Below are 6,655 nucleotides of genomic sequence, written 5' to 3'. Positions count from 1 at the left end.
GAAGAGTTGTTGATTCTATTTCTTGCTTTCTTTCATTTTTTTCATTTTTTTTCATTTTTTTCTTTTTCCTTTTTTTTTTTTTTTTAAACCAATGATGCTGTGCTATTGCAGGTTAGATAATGTTTTATTTCAGGAAGTGTGCTAGCTACATAATTTAAAAGTCCACAAATCAGTTGCAATTTAGTGCTTATTAATCCTTCTTAGGATGTAATTCGGTGAAAGAACTGCTTTAAAAAAATTCTTTTCTGTATTATAGACGGATCTAACAACGCAGTCTGGGCTCCGTGCCAAAGGCTGGTATTTCACAGCAGCGACCGCCTTACAGATGAGCTGTGGGAAGCAGGAGGGAGACTCTCTTAGGGTGCCACTACTATGGAGACACAGCTGGGCTGAACAAGATTTGCTTCAAACGACAACAAGAGAGACAGAAAGTGTCTGGTTCGACCGCTGCCCAAGCAGGCAGTAACCAGAAGAGCTAGCAGCCAATCCGGCCATGCTGCACTGTTCGAAACCAGCTCTACATCCCAGCCAATCAGTGACATCACTGGTGAGAAACTCATTTACATCATGCAGTAATGAACTTTGTTTAACGTATCCTTTTTTCTTTTCTTTTTTTTTTTTTTTTTTTCCTCACAGAGATTAGGTCCTCCATTAATTATTCTGCCAGCATAATTTGAATCGCTATGCAAAAGGTGGCTACATTTTTCCTGATTATTTTTTTTTTTTTTTTAACTGTGTGCTGTCTCTGCAGGTAACCATGGGCATTGTTCCATTTTTTTTTCTGTTGGCCCCATAAAACCTTTAAAAGAGTCTTTTATTGTTAATATTGTGCATATATTTTTCTTTCATGTATGTTTGTCTCCTTGTAGTCCTTACCTAATGTGGTACTGCTTCCTCCAATTATAGCCTGAGATTACCTTTAACCATCTTGGAAGGTAAAAAGGGTGTTGCTGCAGCATTGAGTTTGCATCTTTAGCTGCCATCACGGTCTAAGTACTTATTGTAATGCTTCAGAAATCATTTCGCTGTGGCCGTTTTACATATCTGGCTTTCTCTAAAGGTTCTTACATGCATCTGTTACAACTGAGTGAAGTTCAGTACTGTTATATTTCATTCTTCACCACTTTCAGCCAAGATGTCATTTTATTAATGAATAGAACTGAGATCATTTCTGAACAAATTTCACCCCCTTCCTTCCACCTCAACACAATGCACCTGATTTGCATCCATTTACCAGAATAACTGAATACAAGAGCCAGTATGAAAGGAAGTCAATGGAGAGCTTGCATACTGCTTCAGGGTATGTTGCAGCAAAGCGAAATATAAAATTTTTGTTTAGCTATTTCTCTTTTTACTTCAGATGTGCTTAATCTACACAGAAAAGATTAGATCTTAGCTTGAAAAACTATTCTCTAGCCAGCTTTTCATATTAGGGAATAGGTTTGTGTGTGTTGGTTTTGGGTTTTTTAAAAATAATAAACATGCACATTTTCTTGAGATGTGTTCAATTATAAATGGAAAACATTTGGGCAAGCCAACATTGTGTTGAACATTTGGATTTAGTTCTTTGTGGGTAAAGTAATTTGTTGTGCGAACAATTTAAAACCAGCCCAGAATACTGTGGAATGCAGAGATTTCAGACCGCATAATCTAATGAGGCAAGGTTTTGCTCTTCAGTATTCTAATAGCTGAAACAGAATCAGATATGAGACAAATTCAATATTGTGTTATTAAATTAAAGCTATATCTATTGCTAGTGGGCTTCAAGAGGTCAAGTCTTTGGTAAAGCAAAATTTTATTTGAAGAAGTATTCTTAAATAGAATTTTTGTTACAATGTGATAACTTGCCTGCTCCATGCACACAGTAATGTACAATTTGTTTATGGAGCTTCAGCTATATATTGATCCTTGTAGTCACTTTGAAAATACAGAGGATTTAAACACTAAACCATAGCTCTTTCAATGCATGATGCATTCCATCATCCCATCATCAGTATTCTGTGTGCGGCTGTCCTGATTCAGCCACTAGCTCCCCTGCTGCAGATCCTGTAATTTGAATCATGCGTAATAATATATTATCCTACTGGGGGCCTTCTTTCAGTAGGAGAGTGGTTTTATACCTTCTGCTATAAGAGAACTGTTGGCTCCTTGCCATCTCGTAGCCATTATTCATGGAGGCTATCAAGATAGTCTTCCTTAAGGAATAACATCTGCACAACTGCATGTGCCAGAAATATGCAGCCTCCCCTCACGTTATAAATTTGGTTTTCTTGGAAGCAGGAATATTTGAGAATACCAGAGCATAAAACCTGAACATTTACAGGAATTCATCAAAAGTGTGTTGAATGTACCATGTGCTGAAATCCAGGCTGTGAGAACATTTGGGATGGCTAACAGGGGCAGAGCGGCAGAGCAGAAGAAAATAGAAACTGGTGGCTATTCTGTGGCTCTTGCTAAACTTTTTAAAACTCAGGTTATTGATTTAGCTGATGATTACTGCTACATTAAAAACATGATGTTTTCCTTGCTGATAAGGTAATTTTCTAGTTAATATGCTGATGGTATGTTAGTTAGGACTGGAGCTGCATTTCCCAAGTTGAGAATCTAATATTATTTGATGCATTCAACAGGATGCATTATCAACTAATAGTGAATGAAAAACAGATACCAAAAGGGGCTAAGAATGTAGAAAATATAGAAACTTCACAACGAAGTAGCAAATCTCAGAAATTTAGAATCTACAAATTCTCTGAAAATACAAGTTTATGAATTGTATCTGCTCATAAAAGCTCTGTAGGGCATCCAAAGACTAGTGAAAGCAGCTGTGTGGGGACAGAGAAAGAGAAACCCCAGCATTGTGGAACTCTATTTTCTATAGAATGTGCACTGCTGCCACATGTAGTATATCTACCAACACCGTGGCCTACTATTTTCTTTTCTTTCATTCACATAAATAAAATCTCTAAACCACAAACAAAACATCCCAAGATGCTGTTTTTATAAATATTCATTTTATGTAAGCATATAAAGGAGTGGAATTTTTACTTATGTACAAGTGGCATAACCATTTCTGTTAGCGATAGCAGAGTTGTTATTTTAAATTAAGGAAGAGAGAGGGCAAGTATTGGGGAGAAAGAGAAGAAAAGTCTGATTTAGCATGTTTATCTCACCTCTCTTAGAGCTTACATATTTCTCATTGAAGAACAACAGTACAACTGTAGCAACTAATCCTACACAAGCTGTGTTTATTACAGTACTATTGAGATGTATAGCAATGGGGAGGAGTCATCTTCTTGTCATCATCTCCCGTTTAACCTTCTAGAAGAGAGAAAAAGATCCTTAATGTGGCTGAAAATTGGAAGTGCTAATGTTTAGGAACAGACATTCTTCTGACATTAGAGGAATGATAGTTAAATAGGGCTTATCTGGTGGCTGACATTTAAAGAATCTTTTTAGAGGGAAGACATGACCTCAGACCTGAATATTCTGTCATATTCAAAATACTGTACAAAAAATTGGTATTATTTAAAGCAACAAGGGAAAACCCTTGTTTCCTGTGGCCTAGAAATAAGCTAAAGTTTAGATGAACAGGTTGGTGGTTACTACCAACTCCTTGACTCATGCCAAGCTAGCCATGAGGAAGAAAGCTTCATAGACCATTGATGTTGGAGCGAGCCCAGAGGAGGGCTACAAAGGTGATCAGAGGGCTGGAGAACCTCTGCTATGAGGACAGGCTGAAAGAGCTGGTAGTGTTCAGCGTGGATAGAAGGCGGCTCTGGGGACACCCTATAGCAGCCTTTCAATACTTAAAGTGGGCTTATAAGAAAGATGGGGACAGACTTTTTAGTAGCGCCTGTAGCGATAGAAGAAGGGGTAATGATTTTAAACCAAAAGAGGGTAGATTTAGATTAGATATTAGATAGAAATTCATTACTGTGAGGGTGGTGAGACACTGGAACAGGTTTCCCAGAGAAGCTGTAGATGTCCCATCCCTGCAAGTGTTCAAGGCCAGGTTGGGTGAGGCTTCGAGCAACCTGGGCTGGTGAAAGTTGCCCCTGCCGATGGCAGTGGGGTTGGAACTACATGATCTTTAAGGTCCCCTCCAATCCAAACCATTCTATGATTCTATGATGCTCCAGTGAAGAACAACTTCCATATAGTCCTTGGGTTTTCAATACTAGGGATCAATAGGAAAAACAATATAGAAGAACATAATGATTTGATGGATCACAGAGAGACAAATCATCTTTATGATAGCTGCACTCTACCTTGAAATGAGGAAGCAGAGTAAGTAGAGCATGGTGTTTGTCATAGTTCATCCTATTTAAAAGAAGGGTTATATCATTCTCGAGGATAAGCCAGCAAATAACAGCCACTGGAAATTACATCTGGAAATTACTACTTCTGCGAACAAATATATCGTACTTGATTCTGTTCTCCTCTGCTAGTATTCCTGCTTTCTGATGAAAGTCCTGACAAAAAGTCCATTCAACATATTTCTTCCAACAAAAGCCTATTATTTCAATGTCTGATGTTTCCAAGTAGGACACCTACCTGAAGAGGGTATAGATACTGAATTTTTTTCTGCCATTATATAGTCTATAAAAATCCTACTTTTTGCAGCTCAAGCTGTGCCATTTATAATGAAAACAATGAGATTGGATGGCAGAGATGACTGATAATGTGAATTACTGCATTTAAATTTTTGTCATGTCTTTTTTTATAGTTTGAGAGAATTTTCCTTTTTCTTCAAATATTCAGTTTTTAAACAGAGATTCATTCAATCAGTTCTTAGAATTAAGGGTGACAATACTGGGAAAATACACTAAGAAACCAATAACTTCTAGGTTGTTCCTTCAAAGAAAAAAAGCAACTGTGAGAAAGATGTAATTGTTTCTTTTTTGTTGATGACCTTTCAGCTGCTACCATTTAAAAGGCCTGTACATCCTCTCTTTTTGCAGCATGCTAAATTGAATTGTTTTTTAATACTAAGGCATAAATCAAGACTAGAATACCCTGAATATGTTTAGCTAAAGGCATGGGATTTTGAGCTATTAGATACACTAGCTTATTTTACAGGCAACAGTGAAATGGTAGAAAGCAATGGAGAAATATCGGCCTCGCTGAGCTTGATTTAAAAATCTAGACTAGTATGTACATATATATCTCACTCAGACATATAAATGTTCTTTGAGTACAGAATGTTTATTCTGGTTTTAGCCAGTACTGAGATACATACTTGTCTAAGAGTGTGGAAGGAGGAGTTTATTTATGGGATACTTTAATACTGCATCAAAACACGATCTTGGGTAAACAAGAGCAGTTACTATTTTACTGTGACACTTTAGCTTTCCTTACTTTAAATTAGGCTGTGGGAAATGGAGTACAATGGCTATTCTCTGTATGAGAAAAAGGCTGTAAGAGACTGAAAACTATTTTCTAGAAGCAAGTGTAGAAAGGATGGTGAATAATAGATAAAAAGAGTCATCAGTTGTTCAAGGTCAGTCCTACAATGACTTAAGGGTAATACTAGAAAAGGGGCTTGGTCTTGGCCTAAACGCTGCTGTGAAATTTCTTCATTGTACTGGTGGCTAATGGCAGGGCAGCTGAGCAGTGCATGTTGGACTATGTCACCCTGAAGGCCATCAGACAGGAGCTTTGATGTTCAAGGTGGTAAATTGCTGACTTTTATGGTTGTGTTTATATTTAGTCTTAACAGTTGTTTTCATTTTTCATGTTAGATGTCAATGCTGTTTGGTGCTTAGTGAATATTTTGGAATCCGGACATGTTTTATTAGTGTATTTTTTTTTTTTTTTCATTTTATTCTTGCATTTAAATGAAAAGAGAAAATATCTTGCTATTAGAAAATCCTTAACCCAATAAATTTAAGACGATTGTTTTCACTGAGAGAAACTGACCTCTGTGTTACTGTCCAGCAACTATAAAATTAGGTGCTAATACTTTGTTATGAAAACTATCACTTAGTACTTTTGGGAAGTGTATTCAGGAGGATTAAAGAAGTGATACTGACTGGACTGAAAAATAAAAGAAAGTACCATGATTTATAACAGTTTATGATTGTGATCTCATTTGAGTTCATGAAGAAATGAAAGCTATCTCTGGAGGGCAAATGTAGAGAAATATCTTTACCAAATTCTTAGGTTAGAAGGCTGGGTTGTGTGTGGGGGTTGGGTTTCTTTCAACATGAATGAACTAGTCCAAAAGGTCCTATGACACAGACATTTTAAAGGAACTTAGATTGGCAAGATAAATATTAAAGAATATTCAGGTAATCTCAGGCAAAGTATAACCATAAGACGGGGGAGAAGTAAACCAGGAGTAGTGTGCAAATGGTACAGTTCTGAGTAGATACCAGCTTCACCATGAGCCAAGTTACCTTGGCAGTAGAAGCAGGCTTGCTCTGTTAACAAGGTATGAGCTAATTTATCTTTGCAGCTAGCCTAATTAGCTGAGGTAGATCCCTAGTGTAGTTGAGATAAATTCAGTTTCATCAGATGGCTCTGCACTGTGCAGTATATATCCAAAATGGCGAAATAGAGGGTCACAAAAACCATATGAGCCAAAATTATCATGAAAGTCAAGAACCAACCCTCATTCTTATAGTTACAAGCTATCATCAAAATGATTGGAACT

The 6,655-nt window shown here is 37.0% G+C and overlaps 1 long non-coding RNA gene across 1 annotated transcript in view; it reads left to right on the top strand.

The window, feature by feature from the left end:
* The first annotated feature begins 276 nt into the window (after positions 1 to 276).
* LOC130145095 (uncharacterized) overlaps positions 277 to 6,655 on the top strand; it is a 300,065-nt gene continuing 293,686 nt past the window's right edge. Inside the window, exon 1 of the long non-coding RNA XR_008820373.1 lies at positions 277 to 547. This is a non-coding gene — a long non-coding RNA (uncharacterized LOC130145095). The remainder of the gene's footprint in view (positions 548 to 6,655) is intronic.

The sequence above is a fragment of the Falco biarmicus genome, chromosome 2 (genome assembly GCF_023638135.1).
Source record: "Falco biarmicus isolate bFalBia1 chromosome 2, bFalBia1.pri, whole genome shotgun sequence".
NCBI lineage: Eukaryota > Metazoa > Chordata > Aves > Falconiformes > Falconidae > Falco > Falco biarmicus.
The sequence above is the reverse complement of the archived record's forward strand: the minus strand, read 5'-3'. Positions and strand labels throughout refer to the sequence as shown.